We start from the raw sequence: 13,193 nt of genomic DNA on the forward strand, positions 1-13,193 counted from the left end.
TACAATAAACAACTCCGTTCTCACCTCACAGATTATTTGGCAGAGAGAAATGAGAGTTATGTTATGCAGTAGCCAAGTGAACTTCTGTAAACATTTGGTTTCCTCTGAGACATTTCCATATCCCAAATACACAGCTATCAGAGCTGTGCTAAAGGTAGAATACATTGCACAAGAGGTGAAATGTAAAGATGAAGTTGACAGTATGTTTAAACTGGTACCTTTGGGGAAATAAGGTCCAACACCATAAATTACAGACAGATTCAGGCTACATCTTGAATCTCGTTGGAGACATGCCTTCAGCAGAGAAATACAGCAAGGCCTGCATGAAAGCCTTAGAGGAAACAAGGCTAGGAAAAACTGAAAGCTAAAAGAAAAAAATGAGGCCTAAAATATGCTTATAAGTTAAAGCAGTTTAGATTCCTTTACACCCAACTTCTAACAATTTCTCCACTGTTAGGTAGATGTATCCCTATGGGTTTCCCTGGCATCCTGAAGAACTGGTGGCTGCATCATGTTTGTAATTTCTAATTATGTATCACTTTGGATTTGGCTTACATTCTTAGTATTTTCAACTCATCCTTCTTCTCACTGTGTATTTTGTTAGCACCAAGGTCTTTGTCTCCTTGTCATCTGGAAAGCCTTTGAAGATGAATATTGGTGAACATGGGCATCTCCATCCAGGTTGCAAGACTGGCTTTCCTCTGGGTGGTGAGATCAAGGGCTGACCTAGTAATGACTCTCCTGGTACCCTTCACGTGCAACCTGGTCTCATCTGCTGCCCAGTCTTGGCTGCCCAAACGTGCTCAGAACGTGAGGACACAGCCTGTGAAAGGACAGCAGCAGTAGACAGATGCATTGATATTAGCAGGGCAGAAAGGAACTTAACTGAGAATCAGCAGCTGTGAAAGCTCTGGAGGAAACTGAGCCTAGCTTTATTGTCTGAGTGCTGCTAGATGGTGGTTATTATTCACATGTGGCATTGAACCTGCACAGCCCCACTGGGGCAGTACCACACTGGGGCCTCCTGGGGTTAGTCTTACACACGTGTCAAGCCAAGACTGGTTCTGGGCTTCAAGGAGGAGGCAGTGAGCTACCAAGCCAAGCAGCAGGCTTTCTGGGGCTCAGCTGACCTATGAGAGAAGCTGGCAGACCACCACCACTATTCAGAATGGCTTACATCTTGTTGCAAAAACATTCCTTCCCCTCCAGGAAAAGATAACTACTACCATAGGACACCATAGCAGCCTCTGCTCCAGTCATCAGCCTTCACTCAGCTTTTGTTTGTGAGAGTGCTATAAACATGCAAAAAATAGTCTTTGGACGTGAGGAAACAATGCTGGTAATATCCGTCTTGTTATATGGGGAAAAATTTAAATTGAAATGATTAATAATCTCAGGTAATGAAGAATGCTTTATTGTCCTTTTACTTAAATGCAAGATTTTAACTCCTTGCTTGCCCTAGTTCTGCTAAAGGACACTTTCTACAGGATTTTATTTATCCTATTTTTCAGGAGCTATTTTTCTAATGGGTTTTACAAATCTGTTTAAAACCACAAATTTCTTCTTATTTAGGTGCTGCTACTGGAGATATTTCCCTGCTATAACCGAACTGGTGGTGAATCCACCCTTGCTTCCCTTGCTTCCCCCTATGAAGACTTTGTTCAAGCTGAATCGCATGACTGACAATCTCAGCACGTCTCTGCGTTTTTTAATGCTGCAATATGCTGTTTAAGAGAGATGTTCTTTCTGCTGCACAGCCACATTTAATAAGGACATGGGAGACATTTGGAAATGGGCAGCAATGTTGATTCCTAGACTTTTTGGCAAGGAAGCACGGTGCACCTAAAGCATTGCTGATTAATTCCAACAGATACCATTTTCTACAGAGGTACCCTGCACCCAGTGGGCATCCTAATAATAGCAGGAAGAGATGACCCTTGCCAAAAGGTGAGGGAAAAATTCAATTCATTCAGCAGTTGGACAGATGTTCTCATTTGGTTTTACATGTCTCCTTTGTAATTTCTCAGAAATACAACTTTACAGAGAAAGGCAGTGCACACTCTACATGTTGCATTATATCAGCTTTTTGACTGAAAGTAGCCTACACTTGTTTCATCCCAGATGAAAAGCATTATATTTTCAAAAGAGAAGCTGATTTTGAGTGTGTTCATTCTGCCGGAGAAGTTTTTATAAAGCCACGCTGTACAACTTGCAAATGTGAACTAAGTTTCCTGTCTTTGGAACACAGCAGGCAAAGTCTGAAACACATTTTTTTCTGTAAATGATAGCTTTGAAAGAAAAGCATATGGGCTTCCTGTTTTACTGTTTCTTTGTCCCATTGCTAGAGAGATCTTCAACCTTTGTGACACAGCAGTAAGAGGGAGGTGAGGTACAGTGGTGTCGACACGAGACAGGGGGCCTTGAACGCCATCTTTCTAATTCTGTCTGAGAGAAATCAAACCAAATTAAAAACATCTCTGGGCTAGGTAGTGCATAACGTCACTGCTTTGGCTCAGAAGCAGTGCTGAGGTGTGCAGCCCAGCAGGAGGCAATGTGCTGTCATTCAAACCAGCACTGATGCTCCTGAACTCCGGTCTGACAGTGGGGCTCTGAGGACAGTATTCCCTGTCTCCAGCAGCAAAGCTGCAGCTTTGGAGAACCAACAGCATGGTTTTGTCCTAAAATATTGCATTATGCATAGTCCTTTCAATCCTTTTTCTGTTCCCTTTTCCTTTTCCCTACCTTTGTTTCCCACTGACCCACAGTCAGCTACTCCCACATACAGGCTTACAACAGTGCTTACATTGCCCTGGAGTTTCAGCTTCTGGCTCAGTACTTCTGCCATTGTCAGAAAGCACAAAGTACAGCTGAGGATTTGGACTGAGAAGGAGGAATCAAGCTAATCTCTTCCTTGATCTGCGGTTGGTTGAGTGCCTGACTGATACCCTTGGGTAGATGAGAGTGGCCTGCAGGCAAACAGCCTTAACTAACTTGTAACAAGATGCCAAGGGAAGCAAGGGCATCTGGACGTGGCTGGTGCATGAGGAGATGTTGGATGCCACTCAACAAGAATTTACCTCCCAGCTGTATGCCACTGGAGGAGCCCCATCACTCTGGGTGATTCCTCTGCATGACGCTTGCAGTAGCAGTGGGTTCTGAAGCAGCACCATAAGCTCTTCTTTTCATGATTATAATGCATTAGACTGAACAGCTCTAAGACCCAATTCTAAGATGCAAAAACATTATGCTTAGGTGATATGTTTAATTCATGTGTGTACTTGCAAATGTGACTGGCAGGTTTCATCGTCAAAAGGACAATGATGGTGTGCTCTGAGCTCTAATTGGAGAGCAATAACCTGAAATGCTCATGTATGTTGCATATTTACCTTCAGATTTCAAAGGCTATGGGTGCTTCCTTCTACTTACAAAGGTTTAATTGGCCACTACTTAAATAGAAATCAGGGTATGTAAACAGATATTTGCAAGAGTAGGTTCATCTCTGTACTCCTCTGAGTTGAGTTGTTGTGCAAAGTAAATAACTCTAATCACTTCTAAATATAGAAAGTGTGGTGTGGTAGAGTGCAGGAGGGAATAAAAATATTTAGGAATATATTTTCTGTATCACCTTAGAGAGTAATGAATGTGTGTCCCACCTTGAGGCTCTGCTCTAAAGCAAAAAACCCCAAAATAACAACAACAAAAAAAACCTACCCCAACCCCAACAACAAAAAACTACGGTCATGAATTAAAACCATTAAATTTGGGATAAAACTTAAATACCAGCATTTCATATTTCTAATGCTGACTGTAAGAGCATAGGCTGCATTTTTACCCTTCGTTTTCCTTGTATTTGAATGCAAGTTTTGGCAGGATTTATTGCTGAGCATTTCTCAGTAATAGAGAGTGAAATTATCAGAATCTGGCCTACTGAAACTACCTCTAATCTAAGTGGAGTCAGAAGGTCTTCATGACATTTCAAGAACAAATTTGTAAAACCTTAGAGACCTGTTTTGTTCATGAGATAGAAATGAGAATCTAGCACTGAGTGATTGAAACTGAAAATTGCCTGTTAATCACTAATGTTGATATAGAATCAGTGGGTGGGAAAGTGATTGTTAATACTTCTTTTTCTTTATTTCTTTATTTTCCACACACAATTATTTAGATGAATCTGTTCTAGAAGGCTGTTGTGCTTCCTTGGCTCCTGCTTTCCTTGAGAGCTTGCACTGGCCTGGTATGTATATTCTTTACATTTGGAGCCTGACATATAAGTGGAGATTGAATTAAAAACAACGTGACAGAATGGAGATTAACTAAAGTGATTTGAAAGATAAATGGGTACAACTTCAAAGTCTACAGTTCTGGGCCACTTTGTCTCAGCAGCATTTTCCTGGTTCCCAGGCTTGTCCTCAGGGGCTTTTCCTATCAGCTGCTATGACTGAAGCTGGATGCTGAACAGGGACAACGCCCTGAGAATGTTCTGTTAAAGGCCAGTGTAAGACAGCTTCCCTTTCACTTTCTGGATATAGCAGCTATCCTGAATGGAAAGAAATTAGGGCCTTGCTTTCTGCTGCTATATTTATGTCAGAGATATAAATTTTCCACATTTTTTGGTGTTTGGAGAATTCTCTTTAAACTCAGAAATTTCCAGGGGATCACTCTGATGCATCTAAGGTCAGAATTAATTTGGTATCAGCTATTTCTACTGGGGGAGAAATTTATTCTTGAATCAAGGGGGCATGAGGCACTGTTTTTGTGGTTACTAAAATGATTTCCATCACATGAAGGGTCTTTTTATCCCTTTCTTCTTCTTCATCTTCATAAAAATTTGAAGTAATTTACTTATGGACTCAGGTTCCTTCAATTCCTACCTCAGATCTAAGAAACATTGTTTTTCCAAGCAGGGTCTGTGAAAAGAAACATACATTTCATCATGCATCTTTGACTCTATTTTCAAAGCAGACTTCTGGGGAGAAGTTGGTATTTCAAAACCTGCTTTGTTAAAAAGACTTGCTAATAAGGAGAGGGTATGTGCTGCTTGACTGAAAAGCAGAGCTCTTCATATTTAATAATGGACAAACTTCATCATAAGTTCATGAAGATAGATTTAACCATTAGAATAACAATATGGAAGTTTTAGAAGCAAATGGCTTTAAAAATTCAAACTTAGTCAAATTTGTTTGGCTATTCTATATAAGAATGAAGGTTTCCGCTTTAGGATGATAAATTATTATGCCTTCTGTGACACTATCCAGACATTTAGAATGAGGCTGGCACTTGAGGAGCCTGCTGAATCAGGGTAAGAAATAGAAAGTGGGTTGCCATGTATTGCATTAAGTATCTTTTGGGTCTGTGGCCCTACTGAGAATGTTCCCTAATAGGATTAAACACTTCTTCCCCTCATTCACTCATTAAAGACAGAGGGAGTGTTAACATCCTTCAGTCTAATTTTTCAATACCCTTCACAAAACATTTTGGTGATGTGGTTTTTACTATTTCAAACTCTCTGAGCACAATGGGTACCACAGTTGCCCTCCTGTAAAAATCTTACTAGCATTAAACATACAAAGACGACTAATTCGTGTCACTTCTCAAGAAACAAACATAAGAAGCTACTGAAATACATTTATACACTCTCAATTAGCACACTTATTAAGAATCATTTTGAGCAAAATAATGAACTTTTTTCTTCTTGGACAAGATAAAATTTACAATGGAAAATGAGTAAGTAGAGATGGTATATGCCATTGAATTATAGAGCTGTGTGAATGGCTCTAATAAAAACCATTTTCCCCTGCTCAGAAATGATGGATTTTGTTCTGCTGAACTTGAATAATAGTGTTCGTTGTAATGCACTCCTTAGCCCTCTAAGTGGCTAGTAAAAATTAATCTTCAACAGCAATGAGCAGTACTGGGGTAATTCTTCTGCTCTGAGATTAAATCGCTCAGACTTTGAGTTCTTGTAAAAGGGAATGGAATATGCTACATCCTGTTTACCAGGTGTGTTAGGAGCAATCAGCATGAAGACATGGAAATTAAGTCATCAAAAAATATGAAGGCATGCTGTGAAAAACCAGGGGGACTTTTAATTCATAGCATTAATTTGCAAAGTTTCAATGTTTGTTTTTTAAAAATTATTATCCTTTTGTTTTATTTTAGAAATAGAATGAAATTGAATGTGAAATAATATGAAATAATCACTCTCAGACATTTCTCTGCTTCAGTTGTTCATATAGTCTAATAATTAAGGGGCTTTCACATTTTCTCTTAAAAAAAGTTGAGGGTGACCTTAATCTCACGGACCTGTACTGTAATGATAATTTAGAATTTCTTACCTTTTGAGTACATGGAACCTAGGAGAATTATGCTCCTGTTGTAAGTGCTTGTGTTGATGTTAGATGAGATAAATATGACTTTATGTATAAACTATTATTTTGGGTGACATCCTGCCGTGACACAGCAACATAATGGTGACTAGACACTATCAGGTGTATACCCCGAAAATCTGAGAGCAATTCATCCTGGAGCTAATGGGATGGTGAAATTATTTGCATGGATTTTTTACTGTTAAGGTCAGGGCTGTCTTACCTGGCATTCACCAGTTAGAAAGAAAAAGGGACCAGCTGTAAGAGGTTTTCTTTAATTCAGAACTGTCTTCAGAGCTGTATGTCCAGATTCATAACCTGGTTGCATCATGGCTGGTTGTGTGGAGATTTCCTGCTCAGATCACAACACTAAGTGTGAGTGAGCAAATCTTAGCTGACTGGTAGGCAGCTAAGAAGGGCAGAAAAGAAGTAATAAGAGGGAGGAAAAAGGTTGCAACGGAGCTATGCAACTGATAACATGATTTTTTTAACAACTGCTGTATAAGGGGGCACAGGACATAAGGAGCCATTAGTTGAACAAATTCCTCTGGGAATGTGTATCTGAAAGAGGTAGAAATTGCCATTGCTTTTTGCAGGTGATTTTTTTAGCTCTATTCTGCTTTAATAAAAATAACCTTTGCAATGTATTCATGAGCATGAAGAAAAAGGAAACATGGATTTCTTACTGATTGAATTGTTTTTAATAATAAAGAAAATAAACCAGATTTAGAGGTACATAGAATGACACACATGCTGCCAAAATATCCTGCCCTTGTTGCTGTATTATGACCGCTGGGTTGTTAGCTTTGCTCTATATTAAGGTATAAATACCAATATACCAGTCTGATGTCTCATTAGTAGTATCTGATTCAGAATTTCCAGTGATTCTATTTTCAGCAATATTTTTTCAGTTATATAAAACCTCTCTCATTCTCATTTCTTCTGGAAAAATATGGGGAGGAAAGTCTGTTTGTATGGATTTTCTCAATTCTGTTAAAAACTCCATCTTTCCTGTGATCACTGATACAGTTATTGTGAAATGTTCTGTAGTTATAAAGGATTTGTTCCAGAAGTTTTGCTGAGATGGTCCAATCCCTAATCCTTGCTCTAAATTGTTTCTTTTGGTGCCACATCACAAAATTAATCTTTCCATTTGCTTTACACTGAATCGTTTAACAGTGTGTGAATCCATATAAAGAGCCATGAGGCAAAGTTTTTGATAAAAGCTAGCTGCAGCTAAACCAACCTGCATATCTTATTTGGGAATAAGAAAATAAAAATTTTAGGAATGACAGGTTTGGCTGCAGGTTTTAGTTTTTCTCCTTCCTTTCTGCCAGAATACACAGTCCATTTAATAGTTTCTTTTTATTTTGAATGTATTTTCAGTGTAATCAGGTGGCTTTGAGACATGACCTGAACACCGGTCATTCTGGTCACTTGTTTATTCCAATGTTTGAAGTAACATTATGGTTGCAATGTCTGACATGAAGAAAAGCAATGCCAGCAGCAAGATTTCCACTGAAAATCTGGGGGTGGATTTAAATATCATGTTGTGGTCATTAAAGTACTCTGGATAATAGATTGGTTTTTGGGTAAATGTTAATACTGCAAGTAAAGAATTCTGATCACACTATGATGGTAATATGAATGATGAAATCTGTTGATTTCATGCAGCCAATCAATGGACTGTATAAAATTACTAGAGATAGTATTTGTTGAACTCTTGCACTGTTGGAGCCTGTCTTGGAATTGATGCTGAAGTCAGACAAAGAGACTGAAAATATTGTCAGTTGGAGAAACTGAGGGAGTGCTGGAAATGCACTATTCTGAGAAAGTGAGACTAAAGAAGATTGGCTGGCCTGTAATTTGAATACAATGCAGTAAAAATGTCTTAAATGCTGGAAAGTTACTTTATATTAACTAGTCTTGTATTAGCTAGCTTGGCTTTAAATACAGAAGAAAAGGAGAAATCAGTTGCAGTTAAATTTAATATCTGAAGTGGGAATCATCTTGTCTAACTTTCAGGATGTGATTCGCTGCAGGGGTAGTCACCTGGAGTCAGTTGCCCTTTTTTTATCTATATGTCAGAAATTTGTTTAGAATCCCACTCCAGTCAGTGCTGCACATATACCCCCTGCAAAATTTCACTTTTTGTTTTTTTCCCAAGACCTCCTCACTCTCATGCTTAGGTCTAATCCAGATCTTTCTTTTCTTCCCTGGGATTTGTAGCTGGAAAACATCATTAGATCTTCATCCAGATCATATAAAATGTTTTGAAATGTTGAATTTTGTTTGGCTCTAGCAAAGTGCAAGTGAAAGATTATTGCAATCAAGATCCATTTTTTTTTTCTCAGTTAGTCCAGTTCAGGAAGTCTTTATGTAGTTCCTTTTGGAATAAAGTACAAAGTAAGAGGAAGAACTAAATATTTATTGAAAATATTTAAAAATGACGATGATGTTGGCAAAATTGAATGCTCCTGTAACAAAACCAAAGAACAAGCATAGTATATTATAGGTTGTAGAATCCTAACTAAATGACAAGATTTCCCTGCTTGCAGGAAATCATGCTGAGGGAAATCATGTAGAGTGGAGTGAATTCACACTTAAGCTGACACTCTTGGTTACCTGCAGCCAGTTATCCTCATGGCTGGGTTATTACAAGACTGGGGCCCATCACATTAGTTTACAAGCTTCTCACTGCACTAAATGGAGCTAGAAACTAATCATAAGATGCAATTGTCCTCCTGTGACAGAATAACTCAGGATGAATTTAATCATCATTGCAGTCAAATGGGTGTGGGTGTTCTAATACCAAGAAAATAGTTAAACATCTGTTTTGTGTAGAGCAGTAGGGTTCATCCTGTTGACTGCATCTATTCATTTCTTCAACAGCAGTCTCAGGAGCATGAGAGTACAGGGTGGGTGTGACCTTTTTTCTCTTTTTTCTTTCTCTTCCATTATGTCTTTATAAACCCACTGGAGCTGACAGATTATTTTTTTGTTTGTTTGTATTCTGATGTGTCTCATGATATAGTCACCTAATTTGGTAATTACAGCAGATGAGATAAGCAGAAATTCCCAGACAACCTAGGGCTCTCCTCTTGGGGCTGCTCTTACAAGTTCTGACTTTGGAAGAAAAGGAAATTTGGTATTAAGAGCATGGCTTGGGGGATGTGGGGCTGGAGACTGTTTATGACAACACATCTGAGCTACGTTTAATGACTTGATTTTTATAGCACAGTTGGTTTATTTTTCTAAATTGTTATCTCCTAATAGGGTAGCTATATACTTTAAAATGATGAAATTTTCCTATTTCAGTTCCAAAACTGCGACCCCTGGATATTATGATGAAACCTACTGTTATGAGCCTAGCTAGAATTTGAAGAAATACTGCTACATGGAGATAGGAAGACTTGAAGTAAATTGGAGAAGAACTTTATATTAATGTTGTGTTTCATGCCAAAACTTGTTTGATCTAATTTAGGATTAAGCATCCTTCACTAGTATAAGTCTTAAGCTAGTAGGGGAAATTTCAGCCCCATAGATTATCTGCATGGAAAAGAAGGTATCAATTCTTCGAGCCTTTTTAGCTCTTTCCCTTATGGGTGCTAAAGTACCTGTGAGAGATTGTCTGAAAAGTGTTACATTATATTATTTTCTATTTAGAAATGAATTTACGTAGTTAAATTCTTGTCTGTTGAGCAGAAAAGGAACTCCTTGGGGCATACATCTGATGCCAGCAGGAATGAGTAATTTAGAGCTTGAAGCCTGTACTTCCTCCCCAGAGGATGTGGGAGATATATAAAAGTGTTTTAAAAATTATCCTTCACATTTGCATCTAGAGGAAAATACAGCAGCTCCAATTTATTTGATTTTTTCATTAATTGCTCAGCTAATGCTTGGAAAAAAAGACAACAGGAACAAAATGTAACCAGGCAACTCACCAGGCGGCATTGTGAAGAATTTTGAGCTACTAGGAGAGTGGATGTAACACAGAAAATGTTTTGCATACTAATTCACAATAACCATGAAAGAAAAATCAATTCGTATTTAGGTCTGTAATCTTTAGCAGTCTTACCCCATAGCATATGGGAAAGAACAAGAAAAAGTGTGCCTCTGTGGTACTGGAATGGAAAAGCAATTTTCTGAAAGCAACCCCTATGTCATAAGATGCATTTGATCCAACAGCAGTTTATACCTAACAGATTTCAGATGAAATTTTTGTATCAGACAGACACATGAGTTCAAAAGTGTGGCAACCCTACTGAGACCTGTAAGGTGGATTACTAGCTGGAGATCACCAAACAATCTATTTTATTTGAAAGAGTAAGTTTTCTTCTAGAAATCTCATGTCTGTTTTCAAGTCATGCCGTCTGTTACTTGACTTGTTTCCGCAATAGCATTCCTATTCAACTTGCATGTATAATTATAATAGCATAATTCGGGATCACAACCAGTTAGTTTAAAGACCTTTTACATAAAGCTATGTCACACAAGTTTGTGAGTTGTTACTTGCAAAAAACCAAAACACCAAAACCTGAGAAATTCCAGCCTTTTCTAGTTACATTTTTTTTGTTGATGAAGAGCTCTATCTCAGATTGCTCATATTATCATAATCCATTGGCATTCCTGGCTCCACCAGACTAGATTTACTTACTTACTTACCTCTTTATTACTTAGGCTGGGATGTCTTTGCCTGTAAATATTATAGAATATTGTAAGAATTGCACATATAAAAATTCTCTTTCAGAAAACTTCTACACACTGGGGTAGATGTGTCAAAGGAAGTTGTGACTCCATGTGCTTGTCATATGCAACAACCTGACCGTGTCTCAACTTTCCAGGCATTGGTCATGGTAAGTGGATTGTACCTGATGAGTTAATAGCATGTTTCTGTGAGTTTTTATCATTAAGGTTTTTTGCTTTATCCCAGTTACAATCCCAGTCTGCGCTGTCTTTGATCTGGAAACCCAACTACTTTCCAACTTATTATTTACTTATTTTCATTTATTAAAATCTATCTTATATATTTAATTTAAGGTGTGGGGTTTTGTTTTTTTGTTTTGATTGGTTGGGTTTTTACTACTATAATGAAAATGTCTTTCAATTTAGAGAATTTTCTACAATATTTATAGCCATCCAACTCTTAGTCAGAGAGACTAGGGACAGATTGAAAATAAAGAAAAGGTAGGATCCTCATGCAAGCTAAGTTGTATGCCCATGGAGAGGAAAAATTAGTTTCAGTATCAGAAATATATTGTACCTGATTTGTATAGCAGTGAAATAATGCAGGTATATCCAGGCTTCAGCTGTCTGTCTGCAAGGACTGAGATGAATAGCTCTTCTCTCACTTTCTTTCTCAGGAAGACCAGAAACTGGATGTTTCTACAGACAGTGGCTATCCTGATTACAAGAAAGACATCTTTCATTTTAAAAGTTTTTATTACCTCCTTCATGTCAAATATTTTGTGAAATTTTAAGTCAAGAAGAAAACTTATCCTAGTTCCAGTCACAGCTTAGGAGGTTTTCACTCTCCTCTGTAGGGTGGACTGGGGTCCACACTTGTCCTCTGGATATTGTCTTGTTACACTCTGTTGTAGGAAGGGGCTTGGACATTAGTGGCACATGTAATGTTTACCTTTTCTCCCTGTAGCATACACTGGATTCAAGGCTTTTCATCCCTTTTACTCAAAGTCCTTAGCTGTGGTGGTTTGGGGTGTTTTGTGAATTATGTTATGGAAACAGACTGAAGCTGTGATGTTTGCCACCCTGTGATACTATTTTCTGAGAAGTCAGAAGAGCTTGTTATGTTCTATTGAGGATGTGAGTTCTCTGACTAAATGGCTGTATCTACAGTGGAGGTGCTTAAAAGAGAAACCCTGGACTTCATTTAGAATCAGTGAAGAAATCTAGTTGTGTACTGAATGACGCAATTCATTCCACGCTGGACACTTGAAATTGCTCAAATGAATTATTCTCTATGAGTGCCTCATAACTGTAAAGGAAACATAGGGCAACTAGCTGAGATGTAGACATACAGGATGGGATTCTGTTGCTCATATGTAGGCTCTTAGCACCACTCACAGTTTTTATTATCCAGAATATCCACATAGGCTGTAAATTTGTCACAGATGGCAGATCCATATCTCTTTGATGGAAGCTAAAGGGCAGAAATGATACTTTTTGGAACTTAAAGCAACAGAAAATAGCACTGTTTAGATGATTAAATTATACATTTAGTGTGCTCTTTCTGAATTTTGCTTTTACTGTCTCCTTTCCTTTCAGCTGCAGCTGACTGGTTAAAAAATAAAGATATTTTGTCTGTTGTTTTGGAGTATTAGTGTTACTATTTTCTAGGAAAGAAATGCTTTTACTACCAATTGTTAGAAACCGTGGAAGCACCTGAGAATGATCTTGTAGGAATTAAGGTTTTTCCTCCCAAAACTGTGGCAGGATCACTAGCTTTACTGAAGTACACCTACACCAAAACACACAAAACCCAGGAGGAAATGGAAGCCACTGTGCAGCAGGAAAACTGTGATATAGTCACGATTACAGAATCATGGAGCGATGACTCAGACAACTGGAGTGCTGCAATGGATGGCTGTTAATCCTGCAGAAGGGATAGGCAAGGAGGGAGAGCCCTGTGTGTGGGGTAGTGTTTTAACTCTCTAGGGCTTGATGATGGTGATGAGAGGGTTGAGTGTTTATGTGTCAAAATCAGGGGTAATGCCAACAAGGCAGATATCTTGGTGGGAGTCTGTTATAGCTACCCAACATGGATGAAGATGCTGATGAAATATTCTGTTAGTTGGGGGTTTCAACTTA

Source organism: Agelaius tricolor, unplaced genomic scaffold (genome assembly GCF_023055355.1).
Source record: "Agelaius tricolor isolate 1412-34295 unplaced genomic scaffold, bAgeTri1.0.p SCAF_26, whole genome shotgun sequence".
NCBI lineage: Eukaryota > Metazoa > Chordata > Aves > Passeriformes > Icteridae > Agelaius > Agelaius tricolor.